Here is a 22,639-nt window from a genome sequence, read left to right on the forward strand (position 1 = left end):
AGTCCCTGAAGATGGTGTCGGGGGACTAGATCCCCCGTAAAATGATGAAAGACTCTGATGTAATGGTGTTTTGTGAAACAATTTGGGCATAAACGCCACATTCTTTCCCATTAACAACTGACTTCCATTGTACCAGGATTTTTTATTTTTTAATATGTATCTTGAGCACACTGAGAACAAAAATTTCCATTGTGATAGTGCTGCAGGAAAATGTAAAGGTTGTGGTGGACTAAGAATTGAAATGTAAATCACACTTACACACAACCTCCTGCTGGGGCCCAAATTTTTATAGATCGGGTTCTGCAGCCCTGATGAAGAATCAGTGATCTGCCTTTCCTGGGATTCACAAATTAGTTGCGGTCTAAGGTATCATTTCCTACGATATAATTGTAACTTACCAGATAAAAGTTTGTCACTGAAGACAGTCCCCTGATCTTCCATTATTTTTCCAGCTGCAGTGCCACTTAAGGATCCTTTCACAGACAATGCAAACACACACATCACAGCTCCCCACTCTGCAACATGCTCTTGCTGAATATAAACATACTGTACATATTGATCCTCTCCCCCTTGTTTTTTTCCTCCCCCAGTGTGCAGGTGGTAAAACACTGGCTGCCATGAACTTCATGTTGAAAAAAAGAAAGAAGAAAAAGCTGTGGTTTGGAGGCGGCTAGAGCTGCTAGATAGCAAACTGCGAGCTTGTAACGTCGTGGCTGCTGAAGTCGCTACGAGGATAATAGGGCATACATGCATTTGTGGATAATTCTGTTTGCTAATTGCTCATGAAATTTCAGGTAAGGAATATCCAATTCAATTTGTTATAATAGGTAATGGCCTGGGTTTTGCTTTTCAGGGTGGGGTTTTTTATTATTGTTTTTATCGCTGTCATTACAAATCCATGGCTCTCCGTGATTGGAAGAACACTTTACAAAAAGGCTGAGGCAGTGCTGCGTGGCAGCACGGGAGGTTTTTACCTGTGTACCTGGCAGGCAGTAACAGTGTGTGTCTCCCTGCCATGCTATACCCCAGAGGTAATAGGACTGGAAGAGCACAGGTCCCTCTGAACGCTTCTACGTGCCTTCGCCTCTCTGAAACACAAAGTGCCAGCCGGAAAAGCTGTACTGGGGCAGACACTTTGGGTCACCAGCTCCTGCTTGTTGAGGCTGGGCTTTATCTCTGTTGGTGGAGACACTTCCCCTATCGAGGCGCCGTGCTGGCTCTTGCCATCCCTGAAGCACAGCATCCATGACCAGCCCACAGCAGGTAACTGATTGCTGGACACAAAAAAGTTAGAGGAGCTGGATCCTGCCCTCTTCTTCTAGAAATGGGATGCAAACCGATTTTTACAGGGCACTGAATCTATGTGAATGATAGCAGCACGCAGTTCTTAACAGTTGTGAGCTAGTATCTTAAACATAAAGAGACAGCTTTGCTTCTCAATGCCCCGAGCCACTGAAGCCTCCCAGGAACCGTTCTGGTAACCCGTTTCCCTTCCAGCTATTTAGAGGTTCTTGGCTATGCAAAAATATGCTGAATACTATCACCAACGGTGATCATAAGCTCAGAGCTGAGTTCTCTGATCTGCAACTGCTTGCCATCCTGCAGCTAACTAGTTCTACTACTTATTATTAACTAGCTACCAGCTAACACTAATAGCTACCACTGTTGCAGCATTTAAGAGTTACATACACATTAATGAGAATTAGCATTTGTTGACAGCCATGGTGGGAGTTGCCTGTCTGTAGCATTTCAGGGGTCCCCATTGCTGTAATGTTTGATTGCCTCCTTCGGTAATTACAATTGACACTAAGCAAGTTTTTCATAGGTCTCATTTGGCTGTGCAGAGCCAAAAGAGATACCGAGCTCTGCCTGTGGTTGAAGAGGGAAGAGGCCAATAATAATATATTTCCCGATAACAGTCCCTTCTTCTCTCCACCCCCTCACACAGGAGTCACACAATGCGCAGGGACAGAGTTGGGGGCTTTGCTGCCACAGAGGAAGGTGGCTGCCAGGTTTTGCCAGGATGGCGGCTGAAGGTTGCCCTTCCTCAGGACAGACTCTCGATTCACCCTCCCAGCAGAGCACTGGCCAGGCTGCTAAAAACATTACTTTTCCGTGCTTCATTGTCCTACATGAAAAGCTCTTTCACTACTTTTTTAATATGTGGAGAACAATTTAGTCATTTGAACTTAAAGTCAATTGCCTTCTTCATTTGGGAATATGAAGGTAGTTAAAATGCTACAGAAATTCTGCACACCAGCAGTAAATAACTCTAGTGGGCCTTTCAGTGCCTATTTAAAAAAGGGTGCATAATCAGAATCAAAGCAGTGGGTTTAAAAAGTGGGGAGAAATATAGGCCCCTTGCAGCTCTTGAAGGGAATATGAGTACATGGCTGGTGCTTCTTTAGGAATACCAATTGCCTGTTTGGAAAAAGAGGTGCTGGGGAATGCCCCGGCCTCCCTGGTCAGCTTCCCAAGTCCGCTCTGGAGAGAGAGGCATGTGTTATGCATCCCGCCTGCGGGGTCTGGCTCAGCTTTGCACAGAGAAGTGAGCTTTTTCCATTTGCTACTGTGGAAAGAAACTGCTTTCACCCTTACCCTGAAGAAGATGAGCTATAGGAATATACAAGGGGCCTTTTTTTATAGTCAGGGGGCCAGAAGGGGAAGCAGTGGTCATAAGCAGAGATTGGAAGTTGGGTTGTTAAGTAAATCTTAGGCTGTAGCTGGTTTTAATTTATTTTCTGTTTTATGTGCAGGAGACTAGGCCTTGCAGGCCTGGCTAATATCAAAGCCTGGGGTTTTGTAGATTTTTAATCAAGGTCCACTTTGGGGGGTTCTGATTTCAGTGGTTGTGGATGTGTAGGGGTTTTTTGTTGTATTTTTTTTTTTTCTTGCTGCAGTATCTGGATTTCTTTAGTTAAACTTTTCCATTCTTCAGACTTGAGCCAACTGAGTGATTTCAAATTACCCAGCGCTTTCCAGAGAGGGCTTTTTTGTTGTTTGGTTTTTTTTTGGTTTGTGATATTTTTTTTTTTTAAGCAAACTTGCAGTCCAGTTTCTCTGTAAATCACAGATGCCATCTGCAATCCTACCCCAATGTCTCACTAATTTGGCATTCTTAGTGCTGTCTAAATAGTTTATTGTTCATCAAATCTGTATGAAGGGAATTTTATATAAATTCTTTGTTTGTTTTGTCCCTCTGCTGGCAGGAAAAGTAAATCCCAAAGTATTTCAGCAGGTGCTATTAATATGCAAATAATGGAGAGTACACGAGGTCTAATAGACCTCCCAACTACATGGGAGGTGTCGCTGTTGGAGCAAATTAGCTTTCTGTAATTTGCATGCTTTTCACAGCCTCCTGGGATTATATTTTAGATCAGAGACAATAAAAGCATATGCTGTTAGTTTAAAATGTAACTAATTTTAGACTTTGAAACCATTTTAAACTAACTTCATAGTGTTAAACTGTTATTTGCAAAGAAACTTTTTACAGAGCTTATAATTTTCATGGCCTTTCTTTTCCCCCATTAACTGCTCCATCTCTCTTTTCAAGTTGAAAGTGAAGAAGGGAATCTTCCAGGTGGCTGCATTTTGAAAAACTCACAGGTATTTCTCACAAAACCAAGTCCAGATTGTCCTAGCCTGGTTCTGAGTCTGCATTTGGATCCTGATAGGGTCTAGACTGACCTTTTTAGGTCAAACTTCTTCCCTCCCCTTTGGCATCTCCACGAGTGGTAAATCCATCCAAAAAGCATGCTGTGGCCCCTGCTGATCACTCACACAGGGGGGACGCTGCTCGTAGCATCAAAAAATCTTCTTTGCTAACCCACTAAAGCAAAGAGACACTGAGCTGATGTGGCACAGATGCCCACTGCGCTTGCCTAGCCTGCCCCTAGAGATAGACTCTATCGGAAAAGTCTGTTTAAAACAAATGGGGAAAAAAACCGCAAGGATTTCAGTGCACATTCAGTCTGTGGAGTCGAACATTATTGAACTGTACTGGCACTTTATCAATGGCACTTTCCAAATTGATATTGACAGCAAAAATCATACTGTTGACATCTGTGGTTTGTGACAACTTGAATGATAGGGTATCAGCTGTTGTGCCTGAGAATTTGTGTCTTTATTTCAGGTGCTGCGGTGATCGCTGCTTCTCCAAACATGCCGTGCCACTGGAAGGGAGTGGCCAGGTAGGTGCATACAGGGCAGCTGCTTGAAATCTGTCCCTTACCCCTGTGCCTGCTTCTGCTCCTCTGTCCTTGGGTATTTGTTGAGCTGGTAGGAAATGGTTCTCCTGGCTCACAGCACCGTCCTGACCTTGGCTGGCCCAATTCCTCTTGCTTTGAAGAACTGTAGCAAGAGGTTTGTTAGAGAAACAGCAGGTTTAGCTGATGCAGATATGCTTCAGCAGCAGACTGTCGTGGTGTCGGCTGAGGGAGTTGGAGAGAGGTAGAGGCAGTCATTTTATTTTGTCTTTCTGCCAGTTGTCCCATTGCCCGGAGTATGTGATTTGTGAGTTTCTTTTGGCACAGTTGCTCCATTGCTCATATATCTCTGTGCAGTGTTTCCAGGTCACTTGGTCCTCAGGGTGGTGGCCATCTTTTATTTCAAGAGGGATAGAGTTCAGGGGTAGGATCAGATGTGTGGAGGAGATGGCAGCCAGGTGGAGATCAAGTTAGCGTTGTCAAATTTATTTCTAGCATGGGAAAGGTGAGTGTTAGCAGGAGAGAGTAGGTCTGAAAGATGTCCTTTGAGACAAGGCCAGGAAAAAACTCTTGGGATGCAGTTTTGGCTGTACAGCAATGTGTGGTAAGACTCTTCTGAATTTTGGGAGCCACAACTTTGCCATCAGTTTCTATAAGTATATTTCATACACACAATATATGGAAATACTTCTTTCCAGTTGGGGTGGGGGGAGAAGGCAGGGCTCAATTGATGCTTGACTTAATAGTATTGTGAGTTGTGATCTTAAAGAACTGTGTTCAGACGTGACCAATGCACTGAACCCTGTGAAAGGGAAATCCCTTCCCAGCATGAACCCATTGGAGTTAGCAGAATTACAGCCGACTGTCATAAAGACAGAGAATTAAACTGTCGAGTTCATTCCCACTCCCAGAGGTGACTGCGCCACTAAACTGTCGGTGACACAAATTATTTTCATTTTTCAACAATAGGATCCAGAGGTGAAACGTATGCTCTTTAAATGCTGCTCCTACCACACCAAGCTGGGTTTGCTCTGGTGTGCGATACTGCTATGATGTCCCACGTGCTGTCCCTGGTGCCCCACAGGCCTTTCTGCCGGAGCGATCGAGCCTAGCGTCTTTACAGCCCAAACCTGAAGATGGTTAAGTTTTAAAATAACCATTCCTGTAAACCAATGTGAAGGAAAAAAAAGTGCTGGAGATGACTTGTGATAATCTCATTGAAAATGCTGAATGCTTTTCTTTCTCTCATCTCACCCTGAATGTTTTCTAGCATTAATACCAGTGACCTCTCACTTCTGCTGCTTTTCATTAATGGCATGTGGCTTGCCTATTATAAGCCTATGCACTGGAGCTGGAAACGCTATCTTTATTTAAAAAAAAAAAAAAAAAAAAAAGAGAGAGAGAGAGGAAAAAAGGGCTGTGATTACTCAGGTGTCAATACAAAAAAATGAGATGTTGTGCCAGATGGCTGCATTTGTGAAGCAGAGTGTAGTCAGAAGGAAAGTGGAAGGAGGCAACTGTACAACAGAAGTGTGAAAACATGACCAAAATACCTTCAGCCTTGTTTCACCAACACTGGATTAGGAGGCAACTGTGGTGAGATGCAAGCAAAGAAAAGCAGGAGGGGATACTATTTGGAAAACAAAAATGTCTTTTAGTAATGAACTGCTTGACTTCCTCCAGCAAAAGCTTAGAAGTTTACAAACATCAAGAGACTTTGCTATTAAATGGAAGGACTGTGAAGCAGTAAGCCTCAGAGCACTGTATCTGGTGTCACTGCAAAATGCCACATGCAATAGAGTAAAATATTGATAGCAGGCTGTGTCACAGGCTTAGTTAGCATTATAGCAGGATATGCTGCTGCCAATCATCTGTAAGTAACCGCTCTCTCCAGTGACACAGACAGTCAACAGCTCCGTGCCATGGCTGCAGATGTCCAGGAAGAGTTTTCTAGCCATGTGCGGGAGGTGCGTTACATCTTACGTCAGGCATTATTTGCACAGTTTGCTCGCTGCTTCGCCCATGCCCACACAAGTGATATCCAGGAGCCCACGTACTGGTGGTCAGTATTAGTCTCTACTCTCAGAGTTAAAAGTGGTGGGCCTGTAATAACAACACTGGCTGGTTTGTATTTCAAACTGTTTGGACACATCGCTCACCTTGTTGAGCAGCTTTAGTCAGCTTCTGATACCAGGGCAAAGCACTTGCTGAGCCTGTGAAAAAGCTGAGCACTTGGCAGGCCCGTGGGCAGGCGCTGCTTTACCCTCTTATATACTGAAATGGACCCTGGGTTCTTCCAGCTTTGCTTCCATGCTGCAGGTTTTGGCTGTCACATGGGGAAAGGTTTCAAATAATTTGTTTGATCTGAGATCAGAAATCCAAACGTTATGGGTTTTTTCCATGCTTGAGCTGGCTCTGCTCAAACTGCTTCAGAGCTCCACGCTCTCGCCTCCTCTGCAGTCTCTCAGGAGTAAAGGAGGACTCTGACATGGGCACAGAGGAGGTCAGTCTGAAAGCTTAGCCTCCAGTTCCCTTGGTTATATCTTGGTTTACAAATTCTGTTTCATCATGAGGGTCTGAAATCTTAGTGTTCTTACGTTTCAGTTTGATTAGGACATTGCAAGGCAGGTCTGTGTTGATTTTCCCCAAACCCGTTCCCAGACACATGGCTTCCTCACTCTCAGCCCCCAAAATGACTTCAACTTTTTGCAGGTACTTCCAAGCAATGAACTTCACCCAAGTATATTGACGGTAGGTTACATTAGTAACAATAGGTATAGAGAATGTGGCAGGAACGTGAATCTTCCTCTGATTCTTGTTCTGTTAGTACTAAAGCTTGCATGTGGAAGTTTCATTCTTTTGTTTTTATAAAATCTGAATGTCTTTAATAACTTTGGATCAAAAGTTTATTCTCCATGCCAGGAAGATGTTTTTTTCTGTTACAAACTGCATTGTCTTATTTGGGGAATATGTTCACAACTGAGAAAGAATTGCCTTTATTAACAAATCAAAAGCTTGTGCTGTCAAAACTGAAATCATTCTACCTTTTTATGTGCAAATTAAAGCTTCTGTCAAACCTTCAGCCATGGTGCATTTAATTTGTGGAAATATAAAAATATCTGGCTTAATATTAAAATATTCTGCATGAGGAAGGAAATATTTTACGTGATACACTGCATTCAAGATTCTCAAAAAATCAGATTTGAAAGAAATAAAGCAGTGTTTTAACAGAATTTATTTTTCCCTACTTTTGCCAAAGTTCAGTGAAGTACTTAAAAGTTATACAGGTGTTTGAATATCTTGTTGGATCATGGCCTTTGGAAGTGAACCAAGCTAAATGTAAGTGTGTCCAGGGCATGGGAGCTACACCCCCTGTACTTTTTCTTATATAAGGGTCACAAGATTTTTTTATAAAGTAATGGCAAAGGTACTGAGAAATTTTTGAGTTTAGATTCAGTAAAGTTAGGGTAACATATAAAAAGCAGCTCTTGGTTTCACGGTGGTAACTTGTGTTTTGCACGGTCTTTGTAGAGGATAAAATTCTGATTATCTAAAGTTGGGCACCAGTTCTATAGGCTTCCAAAATAAAGAGCCGTCTGTTTACCCAGCGGCACCTGGGCGCTCCGTGTTTCTGGAAACCCCGTGATGCGGACCTTCATTCAGCAGCGGCCCTCAGCACGTGCTTTATTTCAAGCACATGAATGAGGCCACTGATGGACCCTGATGTTTAGAACGGGGTGTTTTGTTAGATGCTTAAATATACATAAATCCTATTTTAAACAGCCAAATTTAGAAAGTATTTGGAGACAAAACGGCCCTGAGCCTGGCTATTTCTGTGGTGTGTGGTCAAGCTGTGAGGCTGATAGTCACAACTGGCATTAGTACAGCAAGTTAATATATACTAAAAGTGAGCTCCTTTCAGCTGAAAGCAGGTTGAGTTGGAGCTTAAGACAGTCCATACTTACTCCAAGTGTATGTCTGCCAGTTTCTTTCCCCTTTTTAATGGGGATAACAGCACATTGTCCTACCGTTTGCTTGTTTCTGTTGGGAGAAGGAAAACCCTAGTCTCTGACTGCAGTGTGGCAAACCGCCTGTAGGACCCCCTTTTTTTCAGTGTGGTCAGTGTCTTTAGCTGTGTTTTGGCTTATTTTTTTTTCTAGAATCCCTGTGGACTACTTCACGTTTAATTCCCAGCTCTCCTTCTGTGACCAGGGAGCTTTTACCACATCTCTTTGAGAGGGGTCCTGCCAAGGCAAGCTGTATTTGTCCGTTGTTTTTTTCCAATCAGATATTTTAATATCTAGTCCTGTCTTTGGGGAGGTTTTAATGGTGTTGAGTCCATTTTACCTCATTATTTCCAAGGCTTGAACCAGGGACATTTGCCCTTCTGCAGTGCTGAGAAGAGAATAAGTGGCTGTATCTTGAAGAGCAGACTCATTCCCTGAAGTGGCCCATTCCTGATGATGCTCAGGGCAGGGCATACAATTATCCTCCCAAAAAGGCTGCCTGAGCAGTGCATTAGTATGCGCGTGTCTAGGCTGGCATGTGCCCATGCAATCACAGCACAGGTGGTGTGTTTCCAGCCACCTGGCCAGCTCTGCCGCAGCAATGCTCAAGTGGAAGGGTCCTTCCAGCCATACTGGTACAGTCTTGACCACCCATTTCTCTTGAGCAGAGGGTACAAAAATATTTTATGAATTTTGGGAACTGCTAGAAGTTCCTTTTGGGTGGCAAATGACTGTCTCCAGGGATCTAGGGCACCTACTCCTCTACTGCTTTTATGCCAGTGATGTTAGCAAGGTATAATTCTAGCATCCTAGTATTTAAATCATTTAGCTTTTCTGGGCCATCTCTGTGAAGGGAGTTTCTACAGGCTGAATGTGGAATGTATTAAATCTGAAGGTGTTTAGTACTGGTATTAGGTCGTTAGCCATCATTAATGTCAAGACAACTATTGAGTCTGTGGGTTGTCCCAGGTTTTGCCCACATTCTCTTCTCATGTCCACTCCCCAGCATGAATTATATGATCTTCATATTCTGCCTCTCACCATTGGAAACCAACAAAGTGGTTTGGGTTGGGATCTCCTATTTCAGGCCATAAACATATGATCCAGCCACCCTGTAAACTACATTCCGCCAGCTCACCGCTTTCCGTGAATTCTCAAGCATACCTGTGGCATGCAGTGGAGGTCAGGTCTGGTCCCTCCAGCTAGTGAAAATCCAGCCCAGCAAAGCTGCAAGGCACAATAATTACTCGAGTGCTGAGGCTTCACCCAAACGGCAAAGTTGTGCCTCAGTGCTGCAGTCACGACATCCTTGGTTTCTGCCAGGAGACTGTAAAGTGGTGGAGACTCTGCTGTCCCCGTGACCTGTTTCTGTCAAGGATTCAGGGAAAAAGGTCTCCAGACTCCATGGTTTGCTGTCAGAAGGGCTGTCGGGAGGCAAAGTCACAGAGGTGAGTGCACTGGTAAGCTGGACACCTCCCTCCTGACTTTTCCCAGGCAGGAGTGCTTTAGCTTCATGCACTTGATGATACTTTAATTGGCCTGTGTGCAAGCTGGACACTTCTCTCTTTATTATTATTATTATTATGCAATCAAGACGCTACTTACTTAAAGAATGTGCTGGGGACGTACTATTTATACAGGAGCTATGTACACTGAGATCCATTTTCTCCATGGTGATTACAGATAATGTGGTAAGCTCTGCTTTGATTCATTAGTATAGCAAAAGAGATATTCAGAATTATTTGGTATAATTCACAGCATTTCAGAATGCATATATTTTCGTAATACTCTAAATCTGCTGCTTGTGCTACTAACTCAAGCATGTGATGACTGGTTTGCTATAGCACTGTCATCTTAAAATTGTGGTAGTGCCATTTTTTCACTGTAACTGGCCAGCCTGGAAGCTCATCTGGCATGGTACTTGTAGCCAGTGACCACTGTGCAGCAACGCAGCTCTTTGCAAAGCTGCTTCTGAGCTCACTGAGGATCGCTGACACCCCCGGACCCCAGCCTTGCAGCAGACCCCAGCACTGTGGATGCCCAAGTGAAAGCCATGGGGAACCTTCTAGAATGGAGAGACATTCTTCTCTGCCCCCAAGAACACATTTTTCCAAAGTGACACTCAGAAAAAAATACCTTTAAGTGATTTTGTTTCTTGGCCTGAAAAAAAGAACCACTGTGTTAATTTTAATTAGTTTGTTTTAATTAGGAGGTTATTTTTTAATAATTTTTTGGATTAAATTTTGTGCTGCTTCTACTCTGGTTTGTTTTCTGGCAAGGTGAGTAAGCAAACTCTTATCACCAGTCTCTCCCCCCTCTCCCCATTTCACATTTGTTCCTTTCTTACCTTATCAGGACCATCCTTCTGGCTGTGCTGCCCTGGCCACGACTTCATCTAACCCAGTGCTGGATGAGCCTCCAGAGACTTGCCACTTCATGCAAACAGTTCAAAACTCTTTCCAGCCAATGGTAACCTTTGGCAACACAAAATCCTTACAATTTCAAAGTGTGGGTTCAAATTTTAAGAACAAAATATCCAGACTGCAATTTCTGACAGCCATTGAAATTTTTTCACCCAACTGTCATGTGCATGTACATCTCAGAACCACCACCCTCGCAGCAAAGATTGTCCAAGGCACCTTTGGAGATAGATAGGATCTAAAAATATCACTACTTAAGTGATTAAACTTAGCTTTACGCATCTGAGACCATCATGTGGGGCTTTGTTTCCCTTTTGCAACCCCCACCCCAGTGCTCTGAGCCCTCCTCAGCTCTCTCCGACTTCATTGGGCACTGTTGTGTATTCACACACCTCTGGAAATCAGTTGCATAATTTAAATGTCTAACTTCAGTTGCTTGGTGACTGGGTTTTTCTTTTACTATCACAAATTAAGATGTTCAAATTGTTATCTGAAAATCTTTATTTAGCCCTGCTGAGTTTCTTTGGCCCTTACCTGGCAAATGGAAATGTGATCGGACAGCCTTTCCCCTCAGTTTTCAGCTGCTTCTGTTCCAAATCAGAGGTTGCATATGCAACCAATTTACCCAATTCAATTCCCTCTATCAGTTATATATTTTAAAAATAATTTTCTGAAAATTTCCACAGCAATTATCAGAGAGAATCATTTAACAAAGAGAAGCTGCTTTCATTGCTGAGATTCCCTCAAGTATCTATTTGCTTCTCTGTCTAAACGTCTGAAATGTTTGGGTAAAAATTTAAACAAGACCAATAACTGCACTTAACACAGAAGATTTCCACCTCTAGATTCTATATTTATAGCTTTTTCATGTTCCTTTCTCTTACTGACCTGAAGAAGAAAATTTTTTCCTTATCTGATGAAAAGGTTGTCTGTCATGGTGTGGTTATTGCAGCACAAAATATTGCCTAAAACTTGACCCTGAAAAAAAATTGTACAAGGACAGTTTACCCCAGAATTCCAAAGGAGATGAAAACCTCATTCTAGCCGAAGCAGTAAGCTTGTTTGGGTGTATAAAAGTAGGGTGATTCTAGAAGTCCTTCATGGAGCCTCAAATTTTAAATGCACTTGGCCTCTGATCTTGGCTGAACCGATTTTTCTCCTAGCGTTACTCCACTGAACTCAATCATACTAACATGGATTTTCACTGACATGCCATTCAGAAATTTAAGAAATACATGCATTAATTGGTGTGTGGCCTGGAAAAAAACCTGCAGGTACTTTTAGCCTTATCAGATGAAGCCATTCTAAAACCCTGTCCATAATCATGGCACTCAAAGAATGGGCTTGTACCGATTTCTGCGGGCATTGCACTGGGTCCCCACCCAGCAGAGGGTTTCCCACTCCTCCCCCATTATATGATGCCAGTTCTTTCTGCCCCGCTCTGGCTGGCTGCAGCGCTGACCCGCCTCCCGTGTGTCTGACAATAATGCAGAAAACTTGGGACAGGTGTTCAGCTTCAGCAGTTTGCAGAGAGGAGAGGAACAGTGTGACACAGTCAGAGCTTTTAAATAGTATCAGTTCTTTCATTTAAGAAGCCAATGAGTACAAAAGTAAATAAACATTTACAGTGTTCTTTTCACCAGTGCTGAAGAGATCACAGCACGAGCTGTACCCCGTCTAGTTGTCTTTCCAGAAGTCTGACTGCCTTACTCTTTTTCTATCTGGTCAGGACTCTTACTGCCCTTAATAGAATTGTATTTGCGTTCAATGACTGTTGCTACCCAAAAAATGGGAGTAATTTATAATGAATTAGTACCTCCACAAATTTCTGAACTCCTTTCTGTTCACACTGTCCATGAACAGACTGTGATATTTTTTCCCTTTTTTTTTCCCATTAGACGTAATTATTCCCAAAATCATTTGTGGAGGAAGGATAGTTTCTTCCTCCCCACATAGCTGGTTCAGAGGTAGAAAAACAACATAGTATTTGTGCTGAAGACAAAAGGCATGCTGCACACACATGCTGGTTACGTGCCACTATTTCTGTTCCACAACAGAATGAATGTGTCTTATGAAAGTTTCTTCATTTAAGAAAAAATACCAGTTACTTATCTGTGTTACTCGTTCTGAGTTCCTTTCTGCAAATGTTTTTAAGTGTTCTGGTTCACTCACCATATGGAGCATTGTACTTACTATATCTCCATCTATTGAAATAGCTATTAGCATAGCTGGAGAAAGTGAATGCAGCCCCCTAGCCCCCTTAAATGCACAAGTAATATTTCATGTGGAAGCTGTTGCAGAATTTTATATTTTTTTAAATATAGAATTCTCAATTAAGGACTTAATTATAAAATATCTACTCATTCTGCTGAGCACTTAGCCAATGCTCTTGAGACCTTTAGGAGTAGTTACCTGAGTAAATGTTCACCACTGCAAACAGGAACCTTCACTCTGGTACCTGCCTAAGAGCTGTAATGAAAAACTGAACCTAAATAAATCCTGTCCAAATCCCTTTAAAGTTGAGTGTAGGAGGCAGCTATACATAACTGGCCAAAAGAGATGACTGGCAAACCAGCCCCAATGGTTTGTTTTTCAGTGAGACACAAAGCCAAAAAGGGTCTGTTTTCTCATGCTAATGAAGCCCTAGGTGACAGAAATTTGGCAGAGCACCATCCCACGCAGTTACAGGCCAGGATGTAGGAAAGCCAGGGCATTACACTTAAGTATCATTGAACACAAACCTAAAGCCCACCCTGGTCCTAAAACTTAATCTAAAATTAATCCAGAGCCAAATGCCTTCTTCATAGTCCAGCTCTATGAAACAAAGTGTTTTTCAGATGAAGTGATAAATATTTTGCCAATTTAAAAATGCAGTGTCCAGACCCTGATTCATTTGCTTGCTTTCCAAAAATACTTTGGAGATGCTAAAAGTCTCCAAAACATGCACAGCGAGCTTCCAAGCTGAACCAACTGTACAAGATAGCAGTCACATAGAGGAGATGGATTTTAGGGCATGTGTGCTGTACATCATACGTATAGTCCTCAAGCTTTATCAATGCTAGAGTACAGTGCTTCAGGGGAAAAAAAAAAAAGAAAAAAAAAGGGAAAGAAAGATCAGCACAAACTATAAACAGAAGGCTTTCTTTGGCTCATTTACCCAGTTAGCTTTGCATTAATGTTCCCACAACAGGACTTACATAAAATTTTTCATGCCATGCACAAGCGTCCTCTGAATCCTGAAGCGATCACGTTAGTTGATTCAACAGGAAGAGGTGGAGCAAAATAATGTCCTCTATATCAGGACATCAAGAGGAAGAAGAAAAAGTCAATTTTATATTACCATGCCAACAAAAACTAACTATTTTTTCACAGTCTTTTTAATGTTCAGCTCTTTGTGTTCCAACCTCAAACCCCCAAGGTGTAAACACAACAGCTTTCCCACATCTAAGACTGTGTGGTTGCTCTGGATCACAGTTTGGGGATGCTCTGACCACTCATTTGTTACTGGAGCAATGGGTTGGCTTCGTCCCAGGTAAGGTACCGGCCACGTGGATTCATGGTGAGGTGTGTGCACAAAAGCCTCCTCCAGAGTAAAACCAAACAGCAAATGCAAACCTCTGCCTCTGCCAGACCATGCAATTTACCTTCAGCTGAAGAACTGCTCTTCTTTGCCACTTCTTTCTGAACAACTAGCCAGCTCTGCATTTTAACAGAAAATGTTTGAAATACAAAATTTTCAGGTGACGGGAGGGAGAAATTTGAGGTTCCTTAAAGTTACTACGAAATCAATAAATAAATGAACACTGGGTGTGGTATTCCGTTACCTGCCTTTCATTTCCCCCCCCCCCCCCCCCCAGAAAGCAGTTTCCAGATGGATTTTCCCCAAGATGTTAATATTGTGCTGGTTTTAACGCTGATTGAAGCAAGGTAGCAAGTGGTTATTACAGCCCTGACATGCCTGTTCTGCCAAGAAACAGCATGAGCTTTCAACTCAGAAAACAAGGTGAACTTTGTTGTTTAATCAATCTGCTTTTGCCTGCCTTGGCCAGGTATGCAGGGTCATGCTCACAACGGGGATGACTGTTAATTTATGATCAGCTTATTTGTATTTTTCTTAGTCAAATGTTCAACCCAGAGACTTCCCCCTCCTCCCCCCACCCAGGAAAAAAGTTGTTCTTTTGAAGAACTAGTCTGCTGGCACTGTCCCCATCAAGTCTTCCCTTTTTCCCCTTGAGTGTCTTGTGAAGGTGGCCAAACAGCTCATGGCTCACTGTGGTCACTGCCCCGCTAAGCCGTTAACTGGGAGCTTATTGCCAATGGACTCCTCACCTGAGGATCCGCTGCTGAAATAGTAGAGGTTTGGGGCCGTTTTGAGCGATTCTTAGAGTAGTAAAGTTGGACATACGACTCGTCTCAGTGTCCTGGCTTAAACCCTGACTGAGAAGGAAATCAGTCTTTTACCTACAGTCTTCTCTGTGTCACTTGCCTTTGTTTCGCAGCAGCATGACTCGGTATAAAATGGCAGGGCAGCTCAGGGCTGTGTCCTTCCACCAGCCCATAGCCATGCAGAGTGCTTTACCTTAATTTGTCCCTACAAAAGTGAAAAAACCATCAGAGTAATAACTTACCCTTTACCGGATGGTTTCTCTCCTGAAAGCTTCTCTCGGATATGCGGAGTAGGCACTTCATCTATTCACCGAGCTGATGTTCCTGATCTTGAAACAAGAAGCTGAAGCATTTTGGCTAGAGCCAGACAAAGGCAATCTTTCCATTTTCTGCTTCTCAGAGTGTCTTTGCAAATGAACAGCAGTCTTCAAATATTCCTCTTCAGCATGAATTCCTGTTCCATCTTCTTCATTACCTGACGACTCAGACCTAGTCCGTCAGATCCGAGGTAGGAATACAGGCCCTACAGTATAATGTGATGCAGACCCAACATTGAAAATGGGATGTAAATAGTGGCAGTAGGGTGTATATTAATTCAGTTGGATTTTTCCTAAGAAATAACGTGTAAATTAAAGCATTACTCAGAAAGGAGTGCACAGTGCTTAAAAATAAACCCTTGATGCTCAGGGTCCAAATATTTCCATATTCTATTTCAAATGCTTAATTAGTCTCATTTTCACTCAGTATTCTTTAAAACCAAGGCATGTTCAGTGAAGATGTTGCTGCTAGGATGTGTGTGCTTGTATTTGTGTGCATGTGTAGGCCCATGAGCAGGCCTACAGCAGGCAATAGAGCTATTGTTTTCAAAGCTGAGTTACTATTTTGGCAAAGCGTTCATATTTAGGGATATGAGGACTGCTCAGCAGCCTTAAGGAAAAAATTTCCATGGGTTTTTGTTTCCATATTTTCCAGTTTTACATTCCTCAGTTACAGCCTGTGTTGAAAAATGTCTTCCAGTGTCAGACCTTCTGAAGAGAAAACCCTATAAATTGGTAGAAAGCTCAACCTCTCAGAGCAGATGCTTAGGACTATCTGCTAATATGGGAATAAATACAAAACACGCATCTTAGCTAATACCACAGTATACCTGTGCTTCTGATTTGCTTTCTGTTTTCAAAATCTTGCCATTTAAGCAGCATGGCAGCATCAGCTCTCCGCACATATTGAAGCCTGAGAAAACAGTTCTGAAGGACCAAAAGAAGCAAATAAAATGTATTTGTTATTATGACTGACCTTAGGCATACAGTATGTGAAGCTGCGGGAGTTGTACACTGAATCTCTGATGATAAGTATGGTGATAACTGGTAAGACTGTGCTGAACTACTGTGAAACAATTCAGGTAGTCAGCAAACAGGGCTAATTGCTAGTTTGGGGGATATTATGGGTAATTTACTGCCCACTGAGGGCTTCTACCTAAAAATAAGCTTTTTTTTCCCTTTTTTTTCCTTTGGACAGGACTTGCATGTTAATGTAGAATTCCTGATGCAATTACATGTGAAGAGGACATTCAGATGCACTTCCGTAAATGCCCTTCTGCTTCTCAATTACATTAACTGTCTTCACAAATCCTCTGACAGAAGCCATATTCTTCACTTTTTTTTCAAAATAGCAAATAGGCGGTAAGCTAGACCTTACCGTTATCCAAGATGTCTTGATCAAAGCTCTGAGCGTAATACAATAAACACAAGAAAAGAAACTACTGGTGGTTTCCAATACAAACTAACGGGAAAGTGTCAAGTGAGCAGCTACTGACAATTCAGCCCTGAAACCAAATGTTCTTGTGTGAAACCCCACCTTTGAGAAGGAAGAATAAATATCCACAGAATGTTTTGGTTATAATTACTTCATTTAAGGGGGAGGGGAAGTGCTGAATTCGGTTTGCTAAAGTCAAGACGTTAATATTTTTGGCATGTAAAGATGTAAACCAAATGTTTAAATGAAATGTCATCCCCTGGGTTCACATTTGCCCACTGAACTACAGTACAAACCCTCCACAGACCTTCATACAATACACATTTTTCAGTTCATTGAAGAAGGCCCCTGCTGCTTCTCAAGGAAAACTAACTTGCAGAAGCAAAATAAATACTGGCGTCGCAGTGCAACAGCGGAGCCTCGCAAGCACAGATGTGTAGCATTGTCGGCTTTTACATCAGATAAGGAGTATTCAGACATAATCACTCCAGTGTCTGGGACACGTTGCATGCTGCAGCGCTGCCCAAGTATGGCCTGACAGACACATACAGTGTGTGTTCAGGCTAAATGGCAACAAGCTGACAGTATTTCATAACAGTCCTGTTATGTCTAGATAGGCAAATGTTTGTGTAATTTAGCTCTGACTTTGAACTAGCTTAAGAAATTGGGACACAAATGGAGCTTTGTGATTAGTTGTCAATGATGTCGTACCTGCTGGCTGAGGATGCTGGCCGAAGGGGCGTCCTTGGGGTGTGCTGCGCTGCGAGAGGCCGCGCCACAAAGCCTCCGGCCGGCCCTTCGTCCGCCCAGCCGATGAGTAGGGCTGCTGTAGGGCTGCTCCTGCAAAAATATATGACTGCATGTCTAGTTACGAGCCTTGCTGAAGCGTGGCGTGCAAAGGGTTACTAATGTCTGCTTCTAGACACCATACCTCCAATAAAGCAGAGTGCATTTAACCCTACAGAAATATGGCTCACTGGTTCTGCGGTAGTCCTGTTAAGCTATACAAAGTATCTCAGCAAGGGAAAATTTAACTTACATACAACACATGATTTTAAGTAAAGAAATATTGATGGGGCGGGCAGGGAACAATTGTTTTTTTAGCTCTAATTTATGGCTGAGCAGCTTCATTTTAGTTACTTCATGGGAATATTTTAAACCAAGCCTGCATAATATTAAAATAAGTTAAAATGTATGTAAAATTTATGAGAGCATGTCAGGTGCAATGCTTGATAAAGTAAGTTTAATGCTTCAGAATTTTTTTCTTCAGGCAGAGAAAGCTGAATCCTGCAATTCTAGGTTACAGTATAATTTTAGAAACTCTTTTCCATTATACCATTCTTTTATTAATGAGATCCAACCCAATTTAACAAAAAGAGGTAAATTCCTAAAGAGTTTGCGGAAAGTCCTCAGCAGGTTGGAAGCTGGGAGTGTATGATAAAAGAGGATATTTTCTTACTGTTCATACGATATATCCAATTTTATAAAAACACAGAGGAAATCAATTTACCACAAACTTACTTTGTAAGTGTGCCTCTCCAGTGCGTTTTTTCTTCTGGAAACGCTGCCTCGCCCTGTGAACAAACAAAAGCTCTGGCAGTTGACAAGGGCTGTACATCACTTACTTTGAAAACTCTTCGTTTACCGGGGGGGGTGTCGTGTTGTTTCATTGTGTGACACTCCCAATTATCGTGACAGAGCTAAATGACAAAGTACTGTCACCCCACAGAAAATTCAGAGCAGCTTCTTTCCATTTTTCTGCCTGGTCACGGGAACATCGCTGAACTGGTACAAAGGAGCGGCAGGAGCAGCAAACAGGGGGACTGTCTGCATACTGCTCTAGTGTATTAAAAATTCAGCTCCTCGGCAATATTAAATCTGAATTTACTTCCATCAAACAGAAACTTAGCATATCTCATTCTTCCGTTATAAAATATTGACATCAGAAATAGTGAATCCTGAAATGAAGATTACAGATGAAAACTATGTGCTTGGTAATTATAATTTTTTTCTTTGTTATTATTCCTTCCCTCTGAGGATTGCACAGGCTGTTGCAAACAGTAATGAAGTTAGCATGCAATGCCAATGTAAAGTATGCTGCAAAGTTATTCTTTCCCTCATTATAGATGAGGGCAGCGAGACAGCGAGAGGAGGGCCATTTCCCCAGCCAAACTCGCACACAAGTGGGACAGCCCTCAGTCTCACATCTTAATCATTATCCCTAGTGACGAGACCTTCTGTACCGTCTTGTTTCTGTCGTCTTTTGTTCTGCTATTTCCATAGCTTTTTTAGGTCTTTACAGGGGCTCACAGCTATTAATGGCAATTTTTGTCACAACCTAAACAGCCGGTTCACAAATGCTTTCACTCCTAACAAATCCACTGCACTGTCTTGTAATGTTCTCAAATAACCACAGCACTAAAACATACAGTTATGGGCATGGAAATGTCCCACCGTTCATTCCAATAGCCGCCCGTTCCTCCAGCCCCTTCTTGAGGCTTGACACAGACAATAGAAAGAGCTCAATGGGCTGGGAAGTTGCACTAGAAGAACCCTTTGGGTTCTTGCATGTGGGGACAGCACATAGCTCAGGGTGGCTTCCCAACAGAAAAGCCATGTTAGCGCAGCTCTGGAATCCAGACTTGGCCAATTCTGTTGTTCCCAGCTGATGTCTCGCTCCTGGGTAATTATTACTCCGAGAGGTATCACGCTGCAGGGTGGCTTCATCTGCAGGTGCTCGCTGAACATTACCCTCCCCATATTCTTGAACCCAGCCTCATCGCCTATGGATGTTTTCGAGGAGTGCAATATATACTGTGTGACACCTGATACCGTATCTGTCTCATATGCTGCTTACAAAAATCAATCTAAATCAATAAATTGTCCACCCTCTTCATACAGTATTTGCAGAGGTTCAAAGACAGGACCAATTACTCTTAAGGTTGAATTGTCAGGTGTCAGATGAGAGTATAGAAGTTGAAGCATTATATTTAGGAACAGATTTATTTAGAGGACCTGAAGAATTTGCTTTGCTATCAACAGGTCTTTAAACAGAGCTTTTACAGTACATTCTGCTAGAAACTGACACCTTGTGAAATGATAGGGGTTCTGTTGTGGGGTTGGGTTATTTTTATTACTTTCTTTTCTTTTTTGCACAATTCAAATCATATAGCTGCCTGATAAAGTAGATAAACTAACACCCAAGGTCACTGAAGTCAGGGCAGCAAAGCTCCTGACCTTGAAGGGCTTTTGGCCTCCACCCTTCTTGCCAAGCACGTTGCCTTTTTTGTTACCCGATTTTCCAGGTACAGATGTAAATTCCCTATGCTTCATTTATGTATAATATATATGTATCTTTATCATGCATTCAATTTCTTGGGTTCAGTGCCAAAAATGAGACCCCCGGCCAGTCTAAAGATTACACATGAACATTTCTGCCCCTGCCAAAACCACAGCACACAAATACCACAGCTTATTATAATCACGCGAGATACTCCCAGGTTTAACAGTTCTCACCCCAGAACACCAAAGCCCCTCTCTCAGCACTCTGCCAAATCAATATGCATTATTATTACGTGCTCAGATACTACCATGATAGATATCAGATTTCTGCTCATGCCAAAATTTCAGTTAGCTGCTCCCTTGAGTATTTATGCTTGTGTACTGTATTTAACAACAGCCCATTCAAAATTCTCACAGCTCCTAGGAATGAAATGCACATAATTTAGGAATAGCTGCCTGGCTATTCAGGCATCATGCTGTGTCAAAGGAAAATCAAATCTCTGACTTCCCCCCTCTTGCCCCCCCCCCCCAAAAAAAAAACAACAAAAAAAACCAACAAAAAAAAACCAAACCAACACCCAAACCTGTATTTTGCATCATGTTTCGGGGAGCTGCATGGAAGCTCCATAAAAGGGAAAGTAAGCATGGCCCTTTTTCCTGTTTAATGGAAGTGCCTCCCCATTAATGTTCCAAAATGATACAGTAGTTTAAAAAAAATGGTCTCAGCATGCATGCATTGTATCACATTAAGAAATCAGGATTTTCTAGGCACTGCACAGCATTAATTACACTAGGCATGCTGCAAATTTAAATTAAATGATATGCCATGTTCTGTTGTAAATATGAAAATGGATTGCAAGATACAGCCCCATATTTGCTTCTGATTGGCATTTGTGCACTGAATAGGATGGGAAAATCTCTATGATATACAATTTTTTTTTTGTTTGGTTTTGGAGCACCTGATGGAAATGCACTTTTTGTTTTCAGGGGTACCTAACAGCTCAGTTACAGGTCAGACTCATCTGTGCTAAAAAACCATCCTCCCTCAAAAATAATAGTAATAAAAGAAAAAAAAAAAAAGCCATCTTTGCCTTCATTCCCCCTCCTAACAAAACAGAACAAAAATACAGTTTTCTCCCCCCACCAAGTATTTACAGTCTAGGGGATGGGGGATATGGGGGACTGAAGCAGGTCAGCATGAAGGAAGCAGACCTGATTTTGTCCTGTGGGTCAAGCACCTAGGACCCTGTGTAAGCAAATGCTGTGTGGGCTTCAAATCATCTCAGCAGAGAAGGGCTGCCAGTACAGCAGAGTTTAATGCAGGAAGGGAATGAGGACTGGGCTGGGGTTTGGGACTGGCTCGTCTGTTTTGGTGAGGGAAGCTTGATTCGGTGATTCAGTGAGAAAAAAACAATGGGTGAAAAGAATATAAGCAATAAACAGCAGGTCTGTTAGCATTTGTATTCTTTTTCTTGGCGTAGGTATTTGATATTCCCTTGCAATTTTATAATATCAGATTGAATTGTCAAGATCTCACCAGCGTCTGCCCTTAAACAACTGGATGATGTGTATTTTAGCCCATATATCTATGTGATTAAATACTGAACAAATATTTTTAAATTCTGCACATCAGAGACAGGATGGCATTTAGTTAGTTGTATAGAAAAGGCAGTTAAAAAATAGTATCTATATTTTTCAGAGCTTATTTAAGTTCTTTATGAAATGATTAGCACTGAGCTGAGAAGGACAAGTGAGTGCCAGTCTGAATCAGCACAGAGGCAGGAGGCATAAAGGAGGCACAGCATAGAAGTGTGGCCAGGGACATGCAGAGACACCGACATGTCTTCAAACCCAGGATCACTATATTCTTTCTAAGTTATCTTACCTTTTTTGTGTCTTTTGCTTTTAGGACTCAGCTCCAGCCTTCCTGGCCCATTATGCAGCTTCCTCTGTGTATGAGAAGTACAACTGTGAAACAAACGAACAAAATTGCCAGAAAAAAGAGGATGGCCTGATCTACCCCAGAACAACGAATGCACATGAAAATCAAGCTCAGGATACCTGCACCTTGTAAAATTTCTTTCTCAGCTCTTCTGAAGAAGAAATTCCTTTAGAGTCTTCCTCGGCTAGTCTGAAATATGCTTCTCTGCATCAGGTTGTGAATCGTATTCTTACGAGATTGTCTAGTAAAGAAAGGCTGTTTGGCTGGGCCTGCTGGGCATCAGTTAAAATATTGATTGTCCCAAACCTTTTCACAAGCTTTTACTGGGCTCCTTCAGTGTCTCATTTGGGTTTGGTGCTGTATGTTCAGGAAGTGGCTGGTGACAACAATAAAACCTGATGTATGACTGTGAGATGGTTGTTCATTCATCTGACAGCCGTGCCTCGCTGCCGCCAAGGTGGCATATTCAGCTTTTAAAGTCGTGCATTTCCCTGGGAGCTGCAGGGATACACGGGAGGGTGTCTAACTGGCTCCTGCGCCCAGAGTGCGTTAGTTAATGGTCAGCCGGGTGGGATGGACACCACAAGACAACCCCTTTCCATAAGCAGCACACACCTGACAGAAATAGGTGGGAGAGCAACTGGC

The 22,639-nt window shown here is 42.4% G+C and overlaps 2 long non-coding RNA genes across 2 annotated transcripts; both read left to right on the top strand.

Moving 5' to 3' along the window:
- The first annotated feature begins 580 nt into the window (after window positions 1-580).
- Window positions 581-9,081, top strand: LOC121096465. The gene is made up of 3 exons (XR_005830520.1): window positions 581-794; window positions 4,133-4,190; window positions 8,366-9,081. It is a non-coding gene; the product is annotated as an uncharacterized LOC121096465 (long non-coding RNA).
- An 8,974-nt stretch (window positions 9,082-18,055) lies between these two features.
- LOC121096476 lies at window positions 18,056-22,406 on the top strand. Its single transcript, XR_005830534.1, has 2 exons — window positions 18,056-18,764; window positions 21,962-22,406. It is a non-coding gene; the product is annotated as an uncharacterized LOC121096476 (long non-coding RNA).
- Window positions 22,407-22,639: the final 233 nt, after the last annotated feature.

The sequence above is a fragment of the Falco naumanni genome, chromosome 12 (assembly GCF_017639655.2).
Source record: "Falco naumanni isolate bFalNau1 chromosome 12, bFalNau1.pat, whole genome shotgun sequence".
NCBI lineage: Eukaryota > Metazoa > Chordata > Aves > Falconiformes > Falconidae > Falco > Falco naumanni.